Source organism: Podarcis liolepis, assembly GCF_965112155.1.
Source record: "Podarcis liolepis genome assembly, chromosome: 7".
NCBI lineage: Eukaryota > Metazoa > Chordata > Lepidosauria > Squamata > Lacertidae > Podarcis > Podarcis liolepis.
This window is the reverse complement of record NC_139561.1, coordinates 85,059,910-85,085,164: the sequence shown is the minus strand read 5'-3', so window position 1 is coordinate 85,085,164 and position 25,255 is coordinate 85,059,910. Positions and strand designations below refer to the sequence as shown.

Here is a 25,255-nt window from a genome sequence, read left to right as displayed (position 1 = left end):
TGTTTAATGTCTGTATTTTGTAATTTTGTATCTTTTTCATTTTTTGTATTTTTCTAAACTTTTTTATGGATAAAACTTAATAAAATATTATTTTTTAAAAAAATTCTCTCGTTTTTAACCTCTTTCCAGGCCTGCCCTGTCCTAGAGAGGAGTTTGGTCAGCAAAAAAAAAAAAAAAACCTCACTCCATCGCCCAGCCTAATGCAGAGACACGCTCCCTCCCCTGAATTCCTGCCCCCTATTGACCCCTTGTTTCTCCAGAGAAGTTTATACTTGTACAAGGAACGGTTGCTCTTAACTGGGAGGAATGCCAGCGATCGAATTCCTGGAACAGGCTGCAGGAGCAAGACCGGGGGTATCCCAGACCAGCTGCTTGGACCACCACATCAGAGACCCCCCTTGGAGTGTGTGTGAGGGGGTGGGAGTGGGGGCGACATGGGCCAGTGGGGAGTCAGCAAAGCCGGGATCCTTCGCAGGCCAAGCCACAAGAAAGCGAGGCCCTTCGAGATTCAGAAGGGGGTGCAGGTGACTTGTAAATGCTGACTGGGAAGAAGCTGGCCGCCTGAGGGGTGGAGGTGATGCATTCTCCCAAAGAGTCATGGCAGCTTCCTGCCCAGCTCATCACTGCTCACCGAACCCACTCTGGCAAGCCCCCCCCCCAGCTAAACCCCCCCCCCCCGCATTTGGCTTCTGGGCCCCATTTCTTTTCCTTCCTTCCAGAAAATTTATACATCACTCGGTCGTAAAAAATAACCCTGGGTTTACAGAAAGATAATCAAACCAAGCAAAGTTCACAGTGCAGTAAAGTGGTACCTCAGGTTAAGTACCGTATTTTTCGCTCTATAACACGCACCCGACCATAACACGCACGTAGTTTTTAGGGGAGGAAAACAATAAAAAAAATATTCTAAACGAAACAGTGGATGTATGATTTTTGTGGTTCATGATGTGGCCACAGACATGTGATCTGACAGTGAGTTTGGAGTAACCCAATGCAAAAATCCTGAGGATCCATGTGGATCCATGCTTTGTAACCACGTTTTTGCACCACTGCGGCCCCAGGCAACAGTGGGTGCATGTTTTTTTGGTGCAAGATGTAGCCATGGACATGCTATGTGATCTGATGGTGAATTTGGGGTGACCCAGTGCAAAAATCCTGAGGATCCATGTGGATCTGTGCTTTGTAACCACGTTTTAAGTGGGGAGGGAAGGAAAAGCACTCAAGGGACAAGGAACACGCATGGGGTGTGTGGAGAAGGATGCTGCTAATAATGAAGAAGAGGGGTATAAGGGGAGAAGGCTCCTCTCCTCTCCCACTTTGCTCCTTTAAAGCAAGCAGGCTCTGCTTTTCTCCCTCCTCCCCGCTCATCCCCGGCTTAGCGAGCTGAAAAACTTTGCTGCTATTTAGCGAGCTGAGTGGGGAGGAGAGAGGGACAGAGAGCCTGCTTGCTTTAAAGGAACCAACCGGACAGGAGCCGCTTACACTCGTGTAAGTGGCTCCTCCCCTCTCCCGCTTTGCTCCTTTAAAGAAGCAGGCTCTCTGTCCCTCTCTCCTCCCCACTCAGTGGCTCTTCTCCCGCTTTGCTGTTTCAAAGCGAGCCACGGAGGAGGGAAGGAAGCGGAATCATGGATCCTCTGCTCACAACTGCAGCAGATCCCCCCCGCCACCTGTAGGCATTCCCTCCATAACACGCACAGACATTTCCCCTTACTTTCTAGGAGGAAAAAAGTGAGTGTTATGGTGCAAAAAATACGGTACTTAATTCGTTCCGGAGGTCCGTTCTTAACCCGAAACTGTTCTTAACCTGAAGCACCACTTAAGCTAATGGGGCCTCCCGCTGCCCCCGGAGCACAATTTCTGTTCTCATCCTGAAGCAAAGTTCTTAACCCGAGGTACTATTTCTGGGTTAGCGGAGTCTGTAACCTGAAGCGTATGTAACCTGAAGCGTATGTAACCTGAAGCGTATGTAACCTGAGGTACCACTGTACTTTAAAAATGTACAAAAAGCTCAAACGCCCAAACAGACTGGAATCACCTTGACTTTCCAAGCGTATGGGGTGGACAAGATTGTTTTTAGCAGGCGCCGAGAAAAGGCACCTGGTTGGTATCATGAGGCAGGGAGTTTCAAAGTTTAACCCTGCAGCACTAAACAACCGAGTTGTTGCAAATGTGGAACGGGTATTATGGGGCAGGTGTCGTGGTGCCAATCCCGCCAATCAAAGCGTAGGAGTGGGCACATGCGCGGGGGTAAGGCAATTTTATAGGTAAACTGGTCCCAAGTTTATATAGTAATGGTAACAGCTTGAACTTGGCAGGTCTTTTCCTTGATTTAATTGGTGTATACAGAGGTGGACCGCTGGTCAGTTACGTCCACTCAGTTACGCTGAGTTCTCAGAGGCTCTCTGAAGCAATCTTCGCCAAGCTGGTGCCCTCCATGCTGGCAGGGGGCTGGCGGGAGTTGTAGTTCAACACGCCTGGAGGGCACCAGGTTGGTTAAGGCATCGCCAAGACTTGCCAGCAGTACCTGGAGTCTAACTCTGTGTGTAAATCTTCTCCTCTGCTAAGAAGCAACAGGCCACCTTCCAAACATATGGATGCTTCCCCTTGTTAAGTAATTTCGTCCACAAATTCTCCAGAAAACCAAAGGCCAGTTCCAAAGCTTTGTAACTAACTTGAGGATCACGTAATAAGGATGTGTTTTGCAGATGCTATGAGCTGTGGCATGTATGCGCAGGAATACAGCTTTTGCATCATGTGTTTTGGGGGTCTCTGGGACAATTTAAAGACTTAAGAAAACTTTTTTTTAAGAAAACGATTATGGTTAGGCACTGCACAGCAATCCATGTCCTCAAGCAAAAACTCTTTAGTAATGGCACCTCCCCTCACTGGCCTCTGAGGAGGACCATGTGCCATCCCAGTGGGTCTCAGAAACTAGGAGCTCAAGGCGCAGCGAGCATCACCCTGCCATGCGCTTGCCCTCACAGATGGGCACACATGCGCACACATCCCTTCCGAGGTTCCTTGCTTGCTTTGTTTAGAATAGTTGAGATTCCTGGCATGCAGAACACACCGTTCCTCAGAGGGTGTGAGTCTGAACAGCCATCTCTTAGGCATGAAAGGTTAGGTTTGCCTGACTCGGGGGCTGAGGAGTGTGTTTTCTGTGTCCCACCCTTGTGAGATAGTCAACCATGGTTGCCCGTTGGTAGGAAAACGCTCTGTACATGCTCCAAGGGACTCCGTTATTTCTGTACATGTTCCAGCACTGAGACCTGCGGGCACCAAACTGATGTTCTGGTGCTGTAGAATCAAATAATAATAATAATAATAATAATAATAATAATAATAATAATAATGTGATTATTTATACAGTGGTGCCTCGCAAGACGAAAATAATCCGTTCCGCGAGTCTCTTCGTCTAGCGGTTTTTTCGTCTTGCGAAGCAACCCTATTAGCGGATTAGCGGATTAGCGCTATTAGCGGTGTAGCGGATTAGCGGCTATTAAAGGCTTAGCGGCTTAGAAAAAGGGGGGGGGAGCGGGGAAAAATCGGAACACTCGCAAGACGTTTTCGTCTTGCAAAGCAAGCCCATAGGGAAAATCGCCTTGCGAAGCAGCTCAAAAACGGAAAACCCTTTCGTCTAGCGGGTTTTCCGTCTTGCGAGGCATTCGTCTTGCGGGGCACCACTGTATGCCGCCCAAATGACTGGGTTGCCCCAGCCACTCTGGGCAGCTAATCAGCAAACACAGTAAAACATCAAACATTAAAAACTGAAGAATTGTAATGTTGGAAAGGACCATCCAGGAATCTTTAGCCCAACGTGGGACTCGAACTCACAACCCTAAGATTAAGAGTCTCATGCTCTACCAACTGAGCTACCCCAAGGCTCAAATCAGGCCTTGGAAAGGGTCTGATATAAGCCCCAAGAAGTAAGTTTGCCCAGGTTGCTTCCTCGCTAGCATGATTATGAGCACAGTTTTTGTCCGATTAAAAAACAGGCCAACATTAATCTGTGTCCTGTACAAAGAACAGGGATGGGGAACTTTGGTCCTCCAGATGTTGATGGACTCCAACTCCCATCAGCCCCAGGCAGCATAGCCAATGGAAGGGGAAGATGGGGGCTGGGGCTCAACATCTGGATGGCCACAGGATACCCATCCCTAACCTAAAAGATGTAAATTCTGCAGCTTGTAAAAAACACACAAACTGAGTGCATCTAACTATGGTATTTCCTTATTTTCCATAATTAATTCTGTTTCGGCTAATGACACAGAAGCTTCAAAGGGCTCCTTCAGGCCAACTCTATAGCCCTCAGGTCTATAAACTCGTGTGTGTGCAAAACATCTGTCATTCCACATATGGTTTTCATATTAAGATTTTGCACAGTGACCCCAGAAGTGTGGCATGTGGGCCGCCATAATGATGGGAGGAGGGTTTTTTTTGTTTTGTTGTTAAGTAACGTTAAAATACAAAATGAGAACACAAAATACATAATAAAACTAAAGCAAAGCAATAACCCACCCACAAACCCATTGAAACGGCCATAGAAATGTTAATCAGCCAAAGGCCTGGTTATCGAGGATATTTTTTGCCTGGTGCATTTTGTTGTTGTTGTTGGTTAGTTGTTTAGTCGTGTCCGACTTTCGTGATCCATGGACCAGAACACACCAGGCACTCCTGTCTTCCACTGCCTCCCGCAGTTTGGTCAAACTCATGCTGGTAGCTTCGAGAACAGTATCCCACCATCCCATCCTTTGTCGTCCCCTTCTCCTTGTGCCCTCCATCTTTCCCAACATCAGGGTCTTTTCCAGGCTTCTCTTCTCATGAGGTAGCCAAAGTATTGGAGCCTCAGCTTCAGGATCTGTCCTTCCAGAGAGCGCTCAGGGCTGATTTCCTTCAGAATGGATAGGTTTGATCTTCTTGCAGTCCATGGGACTCTCAAGAGTCTCCTCCAGCACCATAATTCAAAAGCATCCATTCTTCGGCGATCAGCCTTCTTTGTGGTCCAGCTCTCACTTCCATACATCACTAATGGGAAATCCATGGCTTTAACTATACAGACCTTTGTTGGCTAGGTGATGTCTCTGCTTTTTAAGATGCTGTCTAGGTTTTCTATCGCTTTTCTCCCAAGAAGCAGGCGTCTTTTAATTTTGTGACTACTGTCACCATCTGCAGTGATCATGGAGCCCAAGAAGGTAAAATCTCAGGTAATGAAGACACCAGGTGAACTTCCTTGGGGAGAGTATCCCACAAGCCACAGAAAAGGCCCGCTCTCGAGTTGCCACCCTCCAGACCTCTTGCAAAGGAGGAACACAAGGAAGGGGCTCTGATGATGATCTCAGGGTCCGGGTCAGTTCATATGGAGAGGCGGTCCTTGACGTATTGTGGCCCTGAGCCAATAATAATAATAATTTATTATTTGTACCCCGCCCAACTGGCTGGATTTCCCCAGCCACTCTGGGCAGCTTCCAACAAAGATTTAAAATACATTAAAATGTAACACATTAAAAACTTCCCCGAAGAGGGCTGCCTTCAGATGTCTTCTAAATGTCAGGTAGTTGTTTATCTCTTTGACATCTGATGGGAGGGCGTTCCACAGGGCGGGCGCCACTACAGAGAAGGCCCTCTGCCTGCTTCCCTGTAGCTTTGCTTCCCGCAATGAGGGAACCGCCAGAAGGCCCTCAGCACTGGACCTCAGCATCCAGGCAGAATGTTGGGGGTGGAGATGCTCCTTCAGGTATACTGGGCCGAGGCCGTTTAGGTCATCACCAACAGTTTGAATTGTGCTTGGAAACATACTGGGAGCCAATGTAGGTCTTTCAAGACCGCTGTTATGTGGTCTTGGCAGCCACTCCCAGTCCCCAGCCTAGCTGCCGCATTCGGGATTAGTTGTAGTTTCCGGGTCACCTTCAAAGGTAGCCCCACGTAGAGTGCATTGCAGTAGTCCAAGCGGGAGATAACTAGAGCATGCACCACTCTGGCGAGACAGTCTGCGGGACTCTTAAGGCTTTAGAGGTCAAAACCAATTCAGACCCGGAAATGAACTGGCAGCCAGTGCAGTCGGGCCCGGATCAGTGTAATATGCTCAAACCTATTTTGCCCTGGTGAGAAACCTGGCTGCCAAATTCTGCCCCAGCTGAAGTTTCCAAACAGCCTTCAGAGGCAGCCCCATGTATAACGCGTTGCAGGAACCTAACCCTGAGGTTACCAGAGCATAGAGGACAGAAGCCAGGCTATTTCTGCCCAGATAGGGGGGCAGCTGGGCCACCAGCTGAAACTGATGGAAGTGTCTCTGCGCCACCGAGGCCACCTGGGACTCATGTGACAGCAAAGGATGCGGTGCTATCCCCAAAGTAGCCGCTCCTTCGGAGGGACTGTAACATAGCTGTCAACTTACAGATTTGAAAATAAGGGACCAGCAGCCTCGAAAATAAGGGATCAGCAGCCAAAATAAGGGTTTTCCAAGCACAGCTATGTTCAACTTCTGAGCCCCTCCCAGCCAAAGGCAGAAAACCCAGCCAGCAGCCAAATGAAGCCTCAAGCAGTGGTTCCCACAGCGCAGCAACCCAGCAAAGGGGATGCAGCAAGGGAAACCACCATCACCTCTCCGCTGGGAAGCGCTGAGCAAAGGCGAGTCCCCAGGCAACGCGGCCGATTTGATCAGCACAAGGCTTGCAAGCTCCACCCCCCAGTCGTTCTTAGACTCCTTATTGGGTGAGCAACGCAGCCAAGCAACCCAGTTGGAGCCTCCCTCCTCCCTGGCCGGCCGGCAGGGAGGGAGGGAGAGGAGCTACTTCCTTTGAAACCCAGGACATTTAAGGGACATCATCAATAAGGGACAGCAGCGGGACACAGCACTGGGGTAAGGGATTTTCCCGCCAAATAAGGGACGGTTGACGGCTATGGACCGTAATCCCATCAAGAGCTTTTAACGTTTAATGTCTTCCTCTCTGAAGAACACGGGATTCTGGAGAGCGCTGGCAACAGTTTGTGTACTTGACCCCCAGCTTGGATGACTGCATTTGAAACGGGAGCTAGGTTTCTGCACCTCTGAGTCAGCCGCAGAAAGGGCCTTTTTGGAGAAAGGCAGCCTTGCTTGGGAGAGATCCTTTTCCGTCTGTCCCCCAAAGGAACAGCCCTGGCACCAGTGTTTACACAGCTGCCCAGGGAAGGTTGCTCAAAGTGTGGCATGGCACCCACTCACCGAGGCGTGATTCACAGCCCGGGTGGGGGCTCAGACTGGCCGAGAGAGGGGCTGGGAAGACTTAGCGATGGGACAGGTGACTCAGGGCCTGCCGTGTAATTTCAGGCCACAGAGAGGTATCATTAAAACGGCCCACGGAAGATCAAAATAGCCCCAGGGCCTTCCTGACCTCGTGCCAGCCACACGGCAGGGCCTAAACAAAAGGGGCAGGATCGTGATAGAGAAGCCGGGAAAACACTGGCCTCAGATAACCCAGCACCTAAAATTCTGACTATATGGGGAATGCCCTAATGCTCTCACTTATTGGTCACACTTCTCCTTTCCCTTTCTTCTTTCTGTTCTATCCTGCTACAGGTAAGAGCTCGTTTGTAAGCTCTTTGGGGCGGGGACTTCACATTTTGGATGATGAAACTCTGAAGGTAGTGTGTGCTCTAGTATATAAAGGTAAAGGGATCCCTGATCATTAGGTCCAGTTGTGACCGACTCTGGGGTTGCGGCGCTCATCTCGCTTTACTGGCCGAGGGAGCCGGCGTACAGCTTCCAGGTCACGTGGCCAGCATGACTAAGCCACTTCTGGCGAACCAGAGCAGCGCACGGAAATGCCGTTTACCTTCCTGCTGGAGTGGTACCTATTTATCTACTTGCACTTTGACGTGCTTTCGAACTGCTAGGTGGGCAGGAGCAGGGACCGAGCAACAGGAGCTCACCCCGTCGCGGGGATTCGTACCGCCGACCTTCTGATCAACAAGTCCTAGGCTCTGTGGTTTAACCCACAGTGCCACCCGTGTCCCAGGCTCCAGTATATCCAAGCATTCAAACACAGAAAAGGTGAATTCCACGACTAGTGGGTTATGGCAAATGAAACAATTCTGCGTAATTTGTTTCGCAGTTGTGGGTGCTTTGTGAATTTTGGTCTTGCTAGCTGTGGGTTGGCTGGTCAAGAGCATCCCAGATGGGATTTCAGGGCCCAAACCTGAGACCTAAGGGTGGTCCCAAATGATATCACAGTGGCAGTTCCTGGTGATGTGACGGGACAAGCCCTGGAGACAGAAGTTAATTGGGAGAAGGGAAAGAAGGAGCACAGATCTCCTGCCAAGTGACTGCTAGAATCTGCAGTCAGCTCCTGCCGGACTGAAGCTTGCAAGTTGCATGTACAGCTTTATTAGCAATATTTGTTTTATTTTATTAAATACTGCCCAGCTGGGGAATCAAAACCTCCACCTGGAAGGGGCCAGGCCAACCTGGAGACTTCAGGTCAGCCCTGGAGGTCTGGCAAGATGCAACCCAGGGCATCTAAGCTGCTAGAAACCTTATTCCAGCAACCATTCTGGCTTTTGAGAATTTAGCAGACATTGCACAATCACTGTTAAATTGCAGTCATAAGGAATAGAGACATTCTTTACTGTTGTTAATGACAGCTGACTCTTGTTGTTGTTTAGCCGTTTAGTCATGTCCGACTCTTTGTGACCCCCAGGACCAGAGCACACCAGGCACTTCTGTCTTCCACTGCCTCCCGCAGTTTGGTCAAACTCATGTTCATAGCTTCGAGAACACTGTCCAACCATCTCGTCCTCTGTCGTCCCCTTCTCCTTGTGCCCTCCATCTTTAACATCAGGGTCTTTCCAGGGAGTCTTCTCTTCTCATGAGGTGGCCAAAGTATTGGAGCCTCAGCTTCAGGATCTGTCCTTCCAGTGAGCACTCAGGGCTGATTACCTTCAGAATGGAGAGGTTTGATCTTCTTGCAGTCCATGGGACTCTCAAGAGTCTTCTCCAGCACCATAATTCAAAAGCATCCATTCTTCGGCGATCAGCCTTCTTTATGGTCCAGCTCTCACTTCCATACATCACCACTGGGAAAACCATAGCTTTTACTATACGGACCTTTGTTGGCAAGGTGATGTCTCTACTTTTTAAGATGCTGTCTAGGTCTGTCATTGCTTTTCTCCCAAGAAGCAGGCGTCTTTTAATTTCGTAACTGCTGTCACCATCTGCAGTGATCATGGAGCCCAAGAAAGTAAAAACTCTCACTGCCTCCATTTCTTCCCCTTCTATTTTAGCAAGACTCTTAACAAGCCTTAAAGACCCAATTGCGGGGGGGGGGGGGGGGGAGAGAGAAAGAGAGGAAGAGGAGAGGGTATTTTAAGATTATGCGTTGTGATAACTTTAGAGCAGCTATCACCCTCTCTACTTTTAATCTCTACTGCCCACTTAAGAACTACTTACTGACCCATAACATTTAAGTAGAGAGGATCCTTCAAAACTCAGGAGCCAGCATTACAGTTAAGAGCAGGATTTGTGAGTTGGAAAGTCACAAGTTCCAAGTCACCTTGGCCATCCAACCAGCTTTACCCAAGCTACTCTCTGTTCTCCCATCTGCAAAATGGGTATAATAGTGCCGACCTCCCTTTAGCATTGTCATAAAGCAGGAATAGGGGTCCTGTGGCCCTCCAAATGTTGTTAATCTCCAACACACATCAGCTGCAACCAACATGGAAGATGATAAGTACCACAAGTTCTCCACTCGCCATAAAGATTGCAAGATAAACGACCCGTTAAGAGGCTCAGGACGCAGCTATTATTAATAATAAAAGCCCTGGCTCCTGGCTCCTGAAAAGATGACAGAGAGAAGAATCTCTCAAATTACGTAGGTGGATTGCTCAGTCTCATTTTTCGATCCTCACGCACAGAGAGACCATCCGTTGGGAAAGTTTATTGGGCCTTGGAAATTGTACGGGAGCCAAACCAACCTCCCACAAGCTCCCGGGAAACAGGGCCCAGGGCGACAAGCAGAGAAACACAAACAGTTGTGTCAAACCGCAAGCGTCTTCCAGGCCAATTGCACCCTGCAATCTTCCTAGCTGTGACCTCAGCGGGCGAAAACGTCTTCCCGCTCCCAGGATCCCTGGCATGCAAAGCCCTGTAAGATAGACACAGCAACCTCCATGCTTTGCTATGATTCTGCACGCCTCCTTTGGCCTCCCGAAGGACTTCTGCCGTATTCTCTGTTCCTCAAGTTGCAGCATGCATTCAGGGGGGCAGCACTTAGCACCCTGAAAATCGTGCCCTATATTTCACGTTGGAAACAGCAGGTTTCTAGCCCTCATGGCCGCAGATACGAACTTGAAAGTGCGCCTGGTTCTGCCAAAACTCTGTGAGTCAGGAAAGAGCTCAAAGCCTTAGGGGGACGTCCTCTTGTTTGGGCCCGGGCTGCATCCTGTTCAACAAATGAATGAATAAAGGACGTCTTCTCTGAAGGAAAATGCCTACGATGGCAGGTTCAGTCCGGGCCTAGCAGCAGGCCGAGGCCTGACGGTTGCCTAGCAGCAGATTAATCACCAGGGGGTTTCCCCAGGTCTCTCTGTCTAGAGAGGGAAAGTGGCGAGGGATCGAGAAGCGAGCTGGCAGCGCCCTCCGCTCTGCCCCCGAGGCGGCAGGATGGGGCTGGGCTTTTGCACCCACGGTGCGCGGCTCCAGCTTGCCAGCAGAGTCGGCCCGGTGCCCTGCGTCTGTGGGATTTGCAGAAGAAGAACAACTGGAAGCTGGCATGGCGTAGCTGGCACGCAGGAAGCAGGAATGCATGGCTGAATGCCAGAACTCCTGGGTTCCGGTGCCCCTGGCATCCGCACGGGCATTCCTGGGCAGATAAACGTGCCCGCTTGGACCCCAGGGCTTCTGGGAAAGCTATACAAAGCAGCATTGCAAAAGACACATCTGGCTGATACTTATCCATCATGGCTAAGCGAGGAGTGATGTTTCTTTATATATATATAATTTTTTAAATTAGTTTTACATAAAAGTGATACACCATAAACGTAACATTTTCACACATTAAAAAATGGGGTTCTTTCGAACCTTGAGACCTCCTTCCTTCCCTCCAGGGGTTCCAATTCTAAATTTTCTTCCTGCATCTTTCACTGTAATCTATCTGTTATGTAATCATAGTACAGTGGTACCTCAGGTTAAGTACTTAATTTGTTCCAGAGGCCCGTATTTAACCTGAAACTGTTCTTAACTTGAAGCACCACTTTAGCAAATGGGGCCTCCTGCTGCCGCCACACTACTGGAGCCCGATTTCTGTTCTTATCCTGAAGCAAAGTTCTTAACCTGAAGCACTATTTCTGGGTTAGCGGAGTGTGTAACCTGAAACGTATGTAACCCGAGGTACCACTGTATCCTAAATCCATGTTACAAGTGTTGTCGTACTCCTGCCAATGATTTCAACTGTTTACAGTGGTCTCTCAAATATGTTAGAAAGTTATTCCAGTCTTTTAAGAATACTTGGTCTTCCTGATTTCTGACCTTTCCCGTCAGTCTTGCCATTTCTGCATATTCCACCAGCTGGTGTGCCACTCTCCTCTGGCCAGGACTTCGTCTTCTTTCCATCTCTGGGCAAGAAGCATCCTTGCTGCCATCGTTGCATACATAAGCAGTCTTTTGTTTTCTTTTGGTAGTTCCGCACCTATAATGCCTAACAAAAAAAGGCTCTCTTCTTTTAAAGAAAAGTTATCTTAAACATTTTTTTCAACTCATTATATATCATTTCCCAGAAAAGCTTTTACCACCCCACATGACCACCAACATATGATAAAATGTACGCTCTTTCCTTTTACATTTCCAGCACACATTTGAACTGGTTCTGTAATAATAATAATAATAATAATAATAATAATAATAATAATAATAATAATAATTTATGTATACCCCGCCCATCTGGCTGAGTTTCCCCAGCCACTCTGAGCGGCTTTCAACAGAATATTAAAATACAATAATCTATTAAACATTAAAAGCTTCCCTAAACAGGGCTGCCTTCAGATGTCTGTACATTTTTGCAATTTTACTAGGTGCAATTTTACCATTGGTGCATCATTTTCATATAATTTTCTTTCAGTGAACAGCAGGCTGTAAACTTCAAATCCTCTTTCCATAACTTTGCCCATGAAGAAAACTGTATATTACAGTATAACCAAAATCCCTTGCCCAGTGTAAGCAAGGAGTGATGTTTCTAGGCAACTGTCTGAGTTTACTGCTAGGCCTGGACTGACTCTGCCCCCTTTTTTTCAAGAGCTGGGGTGGTGTCCTGTAGCTGTTATTGGGGCTAAAACTCCCAAGCCCCCTGAAAACTGGGGTCAGCCAGGCTGGGGGCAACAGGAACTGGGGTCGCACATCACAGATTTGTCCACACTCCGTCCCCTTTTTAGGGGGAACAGGAGACAGGGCAGCCTAAAATAAGTAAATAAATAAAATCGGAGGAGCTCCGTGCATTCTTAAACACAACCTTGAGCCCATTTCTAGGAAGAAGGTCTTGGCAAGCGAAGTGATGTGAACCCTCTCGTCCGCTCTAGTGGATGGAAAACACATCTGCACTGCACATTTAAAGCTGTTTCATACCACTTTAAGCAGCCATTTCTCCCCCGCCTCCCCGCAAAGATTTCCGGGAAGTGTAGTTTGTTAAGGACGCCGAGAGTCACTGGGAGACGCGACACAGAGCTATAAGTCTGGGTGGCTCAGTCGGCGAGAGCGTGGTGCTGATAATGGCAAGGTTCTGGGTTCAAATCCTGAATGGGACAGCTGCCTAATCCTGCGTGGCAGGGATTGGACTAGATGGTCACTAGGGTCCCTTCCAACTCTATGATTCTATGAATTCCCAGAGTCCTCAGGGAAAGTAGGGTTGATTGTTAAACCGCTCTGGGAATTGTAGCTTTAGGAGGGGAATAGAGGGGTCTCCTAACCACTCAACACCCTTGACAAACTACCCTTCCCATGATTCTTTGAGACTGTTTAAAGTGTGGTGGTTCTTCCGAGTAGACCTGCTAAGATGTATGAGACTGAATCAGGTAAGTGCTGGAGATACAATGAGGTTGAGGTTCTTTCACATGTGGTAGACCTGTAAAAGGCTATTGGGAAATAATTTGTAATGAATTGAGAAAAATGTTTAAAAGTACTTTTCCAAACCCAGAGTCCTTTTTGTTGGGGATAATTTAGATGGAAATTCCCAGGTGTCAACCCCCCCCCCCCGCTATTTATGCATGCGGCCCGTGTTTTGTTAGTCCCAAAATGGAAAACGAGGGAGATCCCAACTAAAGAAGAATGGCTGATGGAATATGTGCAGCTTGTGGACCTAACATATAGAATAAGAGAATAAGAAGAACATACGTCTAAAGAAGACTGGAAAATGTTTCTTGAATAGATGGGGGGGAACTGTGTCCACTTGAAAATTTTGGCAGCATTAGGATAAATTCAACAAGTTTCGATGAATGTATTAATAGAATACTGAATGGTTTAGTTTATGTAAAATATGCAGGGATTTACGATATGCAAATTCAACCATGGAAAGAGGGAAGTCGCAGACATTTTAAGGTTGCTTAGTTGAACATCTTAAATTGTAATACAGAAAATTTAGTAGAAATTATACACAAAATAAAAATAAAGTGTCGTGGTTCTGTTGCGCAATGCAGATGAGGCCATACGAGTCACGCTGAGAAAGGGGGAAGCAGTTCAGGAATAGGAGAGAAGGTTCTTGGAAGACTCCCATTTCACTCGAACTTCAAGCTGATTCACACGTACACCAGAGGACGCTGATTCACACGGTACGGGGCCATCAGTCAACACCCCGTCACTTCGACTTCCTGCTCGGGCCGTGAGCTGCCCCCAATGACTGCGTCCCTGTGATAGGAACCTTCTGTCAGTGGCGTAGCAGCTGCCAGGGCTCATCCGCCCATGGGAATCATCACTCCCAGCAGCGTTCTGCAAGCCAAGCATGTGGAAGCTCATCCCTGGGGGGCCGGGAGCATATTCACACCCAGGTTGCTGCCACAGACACAAACCACTTGGAAAACTCCACATGCCGTTAAAAAGAGAGACACTGCGCTTTTTAAAAAAACTGCCGCCTGCCTGAATTTAACTCTCTAGTTCAGCAAACGTTTTCAGTAGGGGGCCGGTCCACTGTCCCTCAGATCTTGTGGGGGCCGGACTATATTTTGGAAAGAAAAAATATTAACGAATTCCTATGCCCCACAAAAGCAGAGACATCACCTTGCCAACAAAGGTCCGTATAGTTAAAGCTATGGTTTCCCCAGTAGTGATGTATGGAAGTGAGAGCTGGACCATAAAGAAGGCTGATCGCCGAAGAACTGATGCTTTTGAATTATGGTGCTGGAGGAGACTCTTGAGAGTCCCATGGACTGCAAGAAGATCAAACCTCTCCATTCTGAAGGAAATCAGCCCCGAGTGCTCACTGGAAGGACAGATCCTGAAGCTGAGGCTCCAAGACTTTGGCCACCTCATGAGAAGAGAAGACTCCCTGGAAAAGACCCTGATGCTGGGAAAGATGGAGGGCACAAGGAGAAGGGGACGACAGAGGACGGGATGGTTGGACAATGTTCTTGAAGCTACAAACATGAGTTTGACCAAACTGCGGGAGGCAGTGGAAGACAGGAGTGCCTGGCGTGCTCTGGTCCAGGGGGTCACGAAGAGTCGGACACGACTAAACGACTAAACAACATGCCCCACAAATAACCCAGAGATGCATTTTAAATAAAAGCACACATTCTACTCGTGTAAAAACATGCTGATTCCCAGACCGTCCACGGGCCGGATTTACAAGGCGATTGGGCCAGATCCGGCCCCGGGCCTTGGTTTGCCTACCCATGCTCTAGTTCGTAGGAAAGTGTGTTAAAATCTTCCAAGTGTCCCTATTTTCCAGGGATAATCCCAGATTTACAGAAGCCATCCCAGTTTCTGATTTGATCCTGAAACATCCCACTTTTACTATTTTCATCAGAGAAATGTTGAAAGGTATGGTAGGACGTCGCTATTTTCACCAGGGAAATGTTGGAGGGTATGGAGTTATTCGACCTGAGCCAAGGAGATAAGTCACTATGCAACCTTTAGAAGACATCTGAAGGCAGCCCTGTATAGGGAAGTTTTAAAAAATTATTTTTCTTAAAGTTTTATGATGTTTTTATATGTGTTGGAAGCCACCCAGAGTGGCTGGGGCAACCCAATCACATGGGCAGAGTATAAATAATAAAATTATTATTATGGAATAGGATGTCCCTATTTTCATGGGAGAAATGTTTGTTGTTGTTGTTGTTGTTTAGTCGTTTAGTCGTGTCCGACTCTTTGTGACCCAATGGACCAGAGCGCACAAGGCACTCTTCCATTGCCTCCCGCAGTTTGGTCAAACTCATGCTGGTAGCTTCAAGAACACTGTCCAACCATCTCGTCCTCTGTTGTCCCCTTCTCCCTGAGCCCTCCATCTTTCCCAACATCAGGGTCTTTTCCAGGGAGTCTTCTCTTCTCATGAGGTGGCCAAAGTATTGGAGCCTCAGCTTCAGGATCTGTCCTTCCAGTGAGCACTCAGGGCTGATTTCCTTCAGAATGGATAGGTTGGATCTTCTTGCAGTCCATGGGACTCTCAAGAGTCTCCTCCAGCACCATAATTCAAAAGCATCAATTCTTCGGTGATCAGCCTTCTTTATGGTCCAGCTCTCACTTCATTACATCACTACTGGGAAAACCATAGCTTTAACTATACAGACCTTTGTTGGCAAGGTGATGTCTCTGCTTTTCAAGATGCTGTCTAGGTTTGTCAGTGTTGGAAGGTATGAAATCACATGTGCTCACATACAAGGACCTGTGGACTGGGATACTAAAAGGTGTGGTAAGTACACAATGCTGGTCTTACTCAGAGCAGACCGACTGAAATTAATAACAGCAAAGGATTACCTTCAGCTAACTTTTTGTCAGAGTAGACTGGGCTGAAATTAAGGGGCCTAGGTTAGGCCCAACCATTGATTTCAAGAGATCTTCTCTGAATTCTCTCCCAACTGCAGGCGTTTGAGTTCAAGATACATGAATCAAGCACCTTGCTTGCTAAATTTGCTGGATTTTTATACATTGCAGAATTCCGGCTTTCGGCGACGCACAGCTTACAGGAACCGAAAAATGCCCCACCTCTGGGCTGCTGACTTTTTAACAATATAATTAAACGCCCAAGCATTTCCTTTCGCACAAAGTTTCGTGGCCCAGGGGCACGTTGGCAAAGCTCTCCCACCATTGCAACTTTTCAACAGTACCACGCCAAATAAGCTACGGGCGTTCTTGTTTTGAAGATGTAAAAGGCAACCAAAAATAATAATAATGGGGCGGTGCATCTATATTACACGCAAGAGAGACATATTCTGAGAAGAAGTTAAAGCTGGTACAAACTGACATCTATTTCAAAGAAGCCTCATTTACACCAAGAAAGAACTAATCTCCCTTACTAATCGCACTGTGGGCGGGAGAATCATTGTGGAAGAGAGTCTTTCACAAAATGTGAGAGAGTGCTTTGGGGGGGGGGAACCACACGCACACCGAGAGCTGTCTATATTCCTGAGTAGTTGCATTTAAGTCCAGACACATGGTACCTGTGGAAGAGCTTGAAGTTTTGTGCCTAGGAAAGGGGGCCTAACAAGTCTTTTTCATAGAACTGTAGCCCTGGAAGGGACCTCAAGTATCATCTAGCCCAACAACCTGAATATAGGAATATTTTGCCCAGCGTAGGATTCGAACCCACAACCCGGAGGTTAAGAGTCTCATGCTCTGCCAACTGAGCTATGGTAATCTATTAGGCAATAAGGTAGGGAAGGGGCTGGATTCCTCCAAGAGCGGGAGTTAGTTTGATCTTCAGATATCCAGAGTGCTGCCACGTGGAAGATGGAGCAAGCTTGTCTTCTCCTGATCCGAAGGGTAGGACTCGAACCCATGGCTTCAAGGTACAAGAAAGGAGATTCCGACTAAATATCAGGAAGAACTTTCTGGCAGTAAGAGGTGTTTAACAGTGTCCTTACTTGGAGGTTTTTAAGCAGAGGTTGGACAGCCAACTGTCTTCCATGCTTTAATTGAGATTCCTACATTGCAGGGGGTTGGACTAGATGACCACAGAGGTCCCTTCCAACTCTACAATTCTGTGATTCCTGGAATGGCCTGTTAAGAAGATCTGAAGTGTGCAACTCCTCATTAAATCAAACTGCTGAAACTCCACTAATGCTGACTTCCACACCATCTTAACTCTCATAAACAGGAACCAGCTCGTAAAACATAGTACTTTTTTTTGGGGGGGGTTGTACATGTATTATGTTAGGAAACCACCCACCCTATAAAGCAAAACAACTCTTTTGGCCCAAAGGAAGGCGAAGGCAGAGAGTATACTCAAACATCCCTTATTTATTTTAAAAAAGAAAATTCAGCTACTTAATATGGTTGTGAAATGGTCCCAGGGAGAAGAGAGGTTGTAACGTCACAGCCACCAGGCAATCAGAGCTGTGCAAAGCTGCCTACTGTGCAAAACATGTTTGTTGTTCAGTCGTTTAGTCGTGTCCGACTCTTTGTGACCCCCTGGACCAGAGCATGCCAGGCACTTCTATCTTCCACTGCCTCCAGCAGTTTGGTCAAACTCATGCTGGTAGCTTCGAGAACACTATCCAACCATCTCGTCCTCTGTCGTCCCCTTCTCCTTGTGCCCTCCATCTTTCCCAACATCAGGGTCTTTTCCAGGGAGTCTTCTCTTCTCATGAGATGGCCAAAGTATTGGAGCCTCAGCTTCAGGATCTGTCCTTCCAGTGAGCACTCAGGGCTGATTTCCCTAAAAATGGATAGGTTTGATCTTCGTGCAGTCCATGAGACTCTCAAGAGTCTCCTCTAGCACCAGAATTCAAAAGCATCCATTCTTCGGCGATCAGCCTTCTTTATGGTCCAGCTCTCACTTCCATACATCACCACTGGGAAAACCATAGCTTTAACTATACGGACCTTTGTCAGCAAGGTGATTTCTCTGCTTTTTAAGATGTTGTAAAATGGTCCCAGGGAGAAGAGAGCTTGTGACGTCACAGCCGCCAGGCAATCAGGGCTGTGCAAAGCTGCCTACTGTTCAAACCTACAGACGTGATTTCCCCTAGATGGTTCCTGAATAGCGATAAATATGTCTGTCAACAACGTAGCAAGTGTGCAGCCGCTGCTCTTTTCTATGTACATCTGTTACGCACCCTGAGTTGAAATTTGAATGTGGGACTTGAATGTACCACTTTAGGATGCAAAAGGGGCACTGCCCGTGTGAAAAAGCACAAGTTTAAAGAAAGCCTCCTGCATGTGGAAAGCTAGTACTCCAAGCAGATGAGTTTCAGCCTGCAACACTAGCTTTCCATCTGCAGGGAGGCTGAAGCTGCGCAGGATTCCCGTGATTTGATAGTAGAAGGGAGCCACCTAGTGGCAACTCTGTAAACGGCAGCCCATCTGCGTTACACCATAACGCCCCAGTTTGGGGGATCCTTCCTCCTGCTGGGTCCAGCTGCTTCCCAGCCAACCTATTAATTTGGAGTGGGCAGGATCAACAGAGGCAGGAGTCTGGGGAAGGAAAGAAGAGCCCCATGGTTCCTGCCAGCGAGGAAAACGCAGCCAGGATTTCGATGGAAATCCCCATGCTGTAGGTGGAGCTGAGTCAGACGTTTGTGAGTCGTTTGGAAAATGGAAAAAGCAGAGCTGAGCCAAGCGAGAAAGGGCGGAAAGACAAAACAGAGTGGGAGCTCCTGACTGCTGTGACGGATGTCATTCAGTCAGCCACTGACATCTGGACACGCTTGGCTCCCGCCCTCCGAAATCCCTTGCAGATGCCCTTTTTCTGCCATTGGAAAACTCTGTAGGGACTGGCATCAATATCAGTAGCAGGAGGAGGATTTTACAGAGATATTATGGGTAGGGGGGACAGTTTATGCAGAGCCTAGAGACCTACAGTCGTGTCCAAGTGTGAAGTGCAACAACACTCTGCCTCCTTGCCACTATTTCTCAATATTTGGCACAGGACCTCTTTAGTTGCAGCGGTAAACCCATTCATAAACATGACATGGCAGCCGCCCAGCCTATGTCAAGTGGGCTCCACACTAAAAAAAAATGTAGTATAAACGCCGACAACTGGGAGACATTGGCCTGCGAGCGCTCCAGTTGGAGAACAGCCTTGACCAAAGGTGTCGTGGTCTTTGAAGACGCTCGAACTCAGGACACAAGGGAGAAACGTGCTAAGAGGAAGGCATGTTTGGCAAACCCCTCACTGTGATCAACTCCCACCCAGAAACCAATGTCCCCACTGTGGGAGAACGTGTGGATCCAGAATTGGCCTCCACGGTCACTTACAGACTCATTGTTAAAACCGTGTTCATGGAAGACAATCTTACTCGGCTATGCGTGATCGCCAAAGAAGACACTAGGGCTGGGCGATATCTGGTTTTCAACATCGCAATATATCACCAGCTAAGCACTGCGATATCACAATGTCTGAAATAAGGGAGTACAGCGGTGCCTCGCAAGACAAAAAGAATCCGTTCTGTGATTCTCTTCGTCTAGCGGTTTTTTCGTCTTGCGAAGCAATCCCATTGACGGATTAGCGGATTAGAGCTATTAGCGCTGTTAGCGGCTTTTAGCGGCTTATCGGATCAGCTGATAAGCGGCTTAGCGGCTTAGAAAAAGGGGGGAAGGAAAAAAAACCCGCAGGAACTTGCAAGACATTTTCGTCTTGCGAAGCAAGCCCATAGGAGATGCGTTTTGCGAAGCACCTCCAAAACGGAAAACTCTTTCGTCTAGCGAGTTTTCCGTCTTGCGAGGCACCACTGTAGAGGCGGGCATTGGCTGGCTTTGCCGTTTTTCCCACATAGTGATTTTTTGCATCGCACACACACACACACACACATATCCTGATTTGTGATCCATTGCCCAGTCAAAAATTACAAAATTGATAGCATGATATGGACTTCAAACCGGTTTTGGATAGTATTAAAGCATAGTGAATTCTAGGCCTTTGAGAAATGCGCCCTAACAATAATTAACATCAGCCAGGGCACCGATCTTTCCAAATGCAAGAGTCCTTGCACTGAGCGATGGTGGAGTCTTGCACTCTTGCTGAAAACCCCGCAGGTTAGAAGAAAGAATAAACAAAGACCCAACTGTCAGGACATGCTGTCCAGGCTTCCTCAGCTAGGGCATGTGACTTTGGTGATTTAGGAGCCTGAAGCAATTGCAAATGACGTAGAGGAGTTCCTGCAGGAGAAAAAACCTGTAATCTGATTCCAGAAAGTGAGCTTCCTTTAGGCAAGCAGCTCACGGCACCTGAGACCCTGTTAAAAGAGCCTGGGCCCAGCCATCCTATGAATACACGGTGCTGTTGGAAGATACAGGAAAGCACTTCTTTACACAGCACACAACTTATGGAACTCACTGCCACAGGAGGAAGTGACGGCCTTGGGCCTAGACGGGTTACACAAATTTGTGGAGAGGTATGGATAGCTACTTGTCACAAGTGGAGGCAGAAATGCTGCTGAATGCCAGCTACAGGTATGCTTTTGAATTCTGGTGCTGGAGGAGACTCTTGAGAGTCCCATGGATTGCAAGAAGATCAAACCTCTCCATTCTGAAGGAAATCAGCCCTGAGTGCTCACTGGAAGGACAGATCCTGAAGCTGAGGCTCCAAGACTTTGGCCACCTCATGAGAAGAGAAGACTCCCTGGAAAAGACCCTGATGTTGGGAAAGATGGAGGGCACAAGGAGAAGGGGACAACAGAGGACGAGATGGTTGGACAGTGTTCTCGAAGCTACAAACATGAGTTTGACCAAACTGCAGGAGGCAGTGGAAGACAGGAGTGCCTGGAGTGCTCTGGTCCATGGGGTCACAAAGAGTCAGACACGACTTAACAACAGCAACCAGCTACAGGAAACTGCAAGATAATAATAATATTATTATAATAATTTATTATTTATACCCTGCCCATCTGGCTGGGTTTCCCCAGTCACTCTGGGCGGCTTCCAACAAAATATTAAAAATACAGCAAAACACCAGACATTAAAAACTTCCCTTAGCAGGGCTGCCTTCAGATGTCTTCTAAAGTCAGGTACTTGTTTATTTCCTTGACATCTGGTGGGAGGGTGTTCCACAGGGCAGGTGCCACCACCGAGAAGGCCCTCTGCCCGGTTCCCAGTACCCTCACTTCTCATAGGGAGGGAACCACCAGAAGGCCCTTGGAGATGGACCTCAGTGTCCGGGCAGAATGATGGGGGTAGATACACTCTTGTGTGAAGCTGCTGCTTGCACGATTCCTGTAGGCATAGAATCTTAGAATCATAGAATCATAGAGTTGGAAGAGACCACAAGGGCCATCGAGTCCAACCCCCTGCCAAGCAGGAAACACCATCAGAGCACTCCTGACATATGGTTGTCAAGCCTCTGCTTAAAGACCTCCAAAGTAGGAGACTCCACCACACTCCTTGGCAGCAAATTCCACTGTCAAACAGCTCTTACTGTCAGGAAGTTCCTAATGTTTAGGTGGAATCTTGTAGTTTGGATCCATTGCTCCGTGTCCGCTTCTCTGGAGCAGCAGAAAACAACCTTTCTCCCTCCTCTAGGTGACATCCTTTTCTATATTTGAACATGGCTATCATATCACCCCTTAACCTCCTCTTCTCCAGGCTAAACATGCCCAGCTCCCTTAGCCGTTCCTCATAAGGCATCGTTTCCAGGCCTTTGACCATTTTGGTTGCCCTGCTCTGGACACGTTCCAGTTTGTCAGTGTCCTTCTTGAACTGTGGTGCCTAAAACTGGACACAGTACTCCAGGTGAGGTCTACTCGGCCACCCTGAGAACAGGATGCTAGACTAGTTGGGCCACTGGCCTCATCCAGTAGCCTCGTGTAATGATCTTATGCACTCATATCTTCCTTTGGGACTTCCCACAGGCTTCTGTTTGCGTGCTGCAAGAACAGGGTAAGAACAACATCCAAACACAGGAAGTTGGCCCACAGGCCAAATTTGGCCTCCGAGCCTTTCACATTTGACCCACAAGGCCGTTTCCCCCAAACCAACTCTCCCTGCCCCACACCTGACGCATCATATGTGATGTCAGGTGTGGGGCATGCAGAGATGCGGCCAAAAGCTTGCAGAAAGCAGGATCGAACTCCTTGCGCATCAGCTGATGGGAGTTCGTTCCTGCTTGGCTCAGGTGCATGAACAAGGTTCCCAAATGTGAGCTCCCTGGGACGCGTGGAGCCTGGAGAAAGCAGAACTGAAGTCCCCAGCACTTGGGTTGGACTATGGGGGGTAGGAGATAAAAATCTGGCCCACAGGGTCAGACAGGCTCCCCCACCCATGTCCTAAAGTTATGATTGTTGTTGTTCAGTCGTTTAGTCGTGTCCAACTCTTCATGACCCCCTGGACCAGAGCACGCCAGGCACTCCTGTCTTCCACTGCCTCCAGCAGTTTGGTCAAACTCATGCTGGTAGCTTCGAAAACACTATCCATCCATCTTGTCCTCTGTCGTCCCCTTCTCCTTGTGCCCTCCATCTTTCCCAACATCAGGGTCTTTTCCAGGGAGTCTTCTCTTCTCATGAGGTGGCCAAAGTCTTGGAGCCTCAGCTTCAGGATCTGTTCTTCCAGAGAGCACTCAGGGCTGATTTCCTTCAGAATGGAGAGGTTTGATCTTCTTGCAGTCCATGAGTTATGATATCAGGTAATAAAAGCTGGATTTCCTGGAAGTGAGGAAGACGATGGGAGGCTCTCATCATCAACCTTCCTGTGCTCTAAGATTGCCACTAAACGTTCTGCTGCAGATGCAGCCCAGCTTGAGCTGAGGCAAGGAGCAACTGGGGAAATGGAATTCTCTCCACGCCAACCCTGGAAGCTAGGCCTGGAGCTACCACGTTTTATTTCCAGTGGTTATTTGACCCAGGCTTTTCAAGTTATATCCTTTAAACTGCTGTAATTTAATCTCCAGTTCTTTCCTGTTCCCTACTGTCATGCATACATCATTTTAGTTCCCCGTTGTGATTTTGCTATTCTGTTTTTGCAAACTGCCCCGGAAACACAGCACTGAATTATTTTTATGATAGCTAAAGGAGTGCTGACTATTACGGAACTGATATGCGACGAGTGACTCGGCCTGGGTTGTTGTAAGACTGATCTCCCAAACCATCTCTCAGCACATGCGCCACTCCTCTCTAGTAGCACAGGAGACAACCCAGGAATCCTGGCCCTGGATTACTTAGTAGTTGCTGCCCCCTGCTGGCCGCAGCTGATCAAGGTTGAGTTCCTGGCATCTGCTTTCAAAAGGGGAGCGTTGAGCACATTCTCAGCTCCCAGCTCAACAGACATCAGTAGCACCCCTCGTCCTCAGAGTAAGAAACTCCACCCAGGGATTCTATATTCCAGCCTTTGGTCTGCTCTCTTCCAACCAGGTCTTATTCCACTGCTGCAGCTGAAGGCTGTTGGTGCTGACCTTTAAAGCCCTAAATGGCCTTTGTCCTGTATACCTGAAGGAGCGTCTCCACCCCCATCGTTCAGCCCGGACACTGAGATCCAACGATGAGGGCCTTCTGGCGGCTCCCTCATTGCGAGAAGTGAGGTTACAGGGAACCAGGCAGAGGGCCTTCTCGGTGGTGGCGCCCGCCCTGTGGAACACCCTCCCTTCAGATGTGAAGGAAATAAGCAGCTATCCTATCTTTAAAAGTCATCTGAAGGCAGCCCTGTTTAGGGAAGTTTTTAATATTTGATGCTGTATTGTTTTTAACATTTGATTGGGAGCCGCCCAGAGTGGCTGGGGAGACTCAGCCAGATGGGCGGAGTATAAATAAGAAGTTATTATTATATTATTATTACTAAGAGGCTTAAACGGCCTTGGTCCAGTATACCTGAAGGAGCGTCTCCACCCTCATCGTTCTGCCCGGACACTGAGGTCCAGTGCCGAGGGCCTTCTGGCGGTTCCCTCGCTGCAAGAAGCCAAGTTACAGGGAACCAGACAGAGGGCCTTCTCGGTAGTGGCACCTGCCCTGTGGAACGCCCTCCCACTTTACCTAGTACCTCTGGTGGGGGACAGACGTGCTCCTTCAGGGGTAGTTTGTCCATCTTTGGTCCTCATCCTGCACTCAGCACTCACCTGTGGCTCCTAAAAGCTGTCAGCATGTGACAGCAGCACCATGAAAAGGCTTCAAGTTGTGGCTAAACCAGGTGAGGGTAGCCGATGGGTCTCAAACCCTGGGTGAGCTAGGAATCACACACTCCGGCTGAAGGAGTGGACAAGACCAATAGTGGGGCCCATGGTCAAGAAGGCGGCTTCTGAGTACTCATCGCAAAGTATTGGAAGACACAAGATCTATCCACTCTGGAAGAATGGCAGATGAAGGTGATAGACTATATGGGACTAGCAGAAATGACTGGCAGAATCCGAGACCGGGGAAAAGAGACGGCGGAAGAAGATTGGAAGAAATTTAAGAACTATCTTAAGAAACATTGTAAAATTAATGAGTGCTAGAATGATGTGGTGTTAGAAAATAAATGGAGTACAGCTGTAAAGATTAAGTCAAAAGAAAAGAAAGGTTGACAATTAGATAAAATTAAGGGTGAGGATTTGCTGAACTAAATATTTGAAATGGGAATGCAGATAGGGGAGGTATGAGGAGGTCGGTGAAGTAAGTTTTAAGAAAATAAGGTTTTGAAATTATACTTGTTCTTTTTTGTTTGTGTTTGTGTGTATTGTTTCGTTTGATATAATTTGTAAAATCTTAATAAATATTTAGAAAAACAAAGAAAAAAGAAGGCGGCTTCTGCGCGCGCTGTAGAGAGAAGTGATGGGCAGAGGGGACTCATCCATCTGGGAAGGGAGCCCATCTAGGAGAAGGAAAGCTCTGATTCCAAAGATCACTCGCTCCCTATTCCCACCTCCCCTTTCCTAACCCTACAGGGCATTGATGGGAAATTGGTGCTGGGCTCCAATTCCCATCAGCTCCAACTGATGAAGACAAAGGGATAATGACGATGGGAGTTGCAGTCCAGCAACGCCTGGGCCCCAGGTTCCTCATCGGGTTAAACCACGGAGCCTAGAACTTGCCGATCAGAAGGTCAGCGGTTCGAATCCCCGCGATGGAGTGAGCTCCTGTTGCTCAGTCCCTGCTCCTGCCAACCTAGCAGTTCAAAAGCACGTCAAAGTGCAAGTAGATAAATAGGTACCGCTCCAGCAGGAAGGTAAACGCTGTTTCTGCGCGC

The 25,255-nt window shown here is 48.0% G+C and overlaps 1 long non-coding RNA gene across 1 annotated transcript in view; it reads left to right on the top strand.

Moving 5' to 3' along the window:
* The window catches only part of LOC310712764, a 274,730-nt gene that overhangs the window by 232,185 nt on the left and 17,290 nt on the right, over positions 1-25,255 (top strand). The gene's annotated exons all lie outside the window — the stretch shown is intronic.